Here is a 729-nt window from a genome sequence, read left to right as displayed (position 1 = left end):
CTATACTTATTTTCGCCTTGACCGCAAATTGCTTTTTGAATTGTTGTAATGCTTTTCTCCGTTTTTTTAAATTCCTTGTGCTGTTTATCCTTTCTTGTTCTATTGTATTCATGTTCTATGGCTCCCACCCTCTCACTAAAGTGCTGAAATACTTATATAGGATTTAGTTGTTGCTGTTGAGAAGATGAACTCATTCCTCCGCACGAAAAGACTAGGCCATACTCCTTCCAACAAGATGAAATTGCGGTATTAGATTTAGGTATGTAGTTTTTCACCGTTTTTACTTTTTCATTTTATATTTGTGTATATGTTAATTAAGGACATGGAAATGTAGTTGTCATTAACTGAATATTTACATTCTAGCGCCTTAGCTAATTGCTCTAATAATTTATGGTCTGGTTCCTCTGACAAAATTTCCGCGTGCCTTATTTTCGCTATTTCCTTTGGGGAAGATAGATTTGCATCTTGTCTATGGACTGTGGATGCATTATTGGAAGATGCAGATCGCCTGAACTGTGAAATTGGTTTAATCCAATATGCATTACCAATGTGTACCTTGTTCGTAATAATCATATTTTGCAGAAAAGTTTCCAAGAATGTTAGTGTCATGGAAATATTATTCAGATTATTGTTACAAGGGTGAGCCTCTAGGAAATTTGAATACCATGGCCCTTTAACTGTTATCTTGTGAAAGAATATTTACTTCTTTCTCATTCACGTGGGAAGATG

The sequence above is a fragment of the Nicotiana attenuata genome, chromosome 6 (assembly GCF_001879085.1).
Source record: "Nicotiana attenuata strain UT chromosome 6, NIATTr2, whole genome shotgun sequence".
NCBI lineage: Eukaryota > Viridiplantae > Streptophyta > Magnoliopsida > Solanales > Solanaceae > Nicotiana > Nicotiana attenuata.
Note: the sequence above shows the minus strand (reverse complement) of the source record.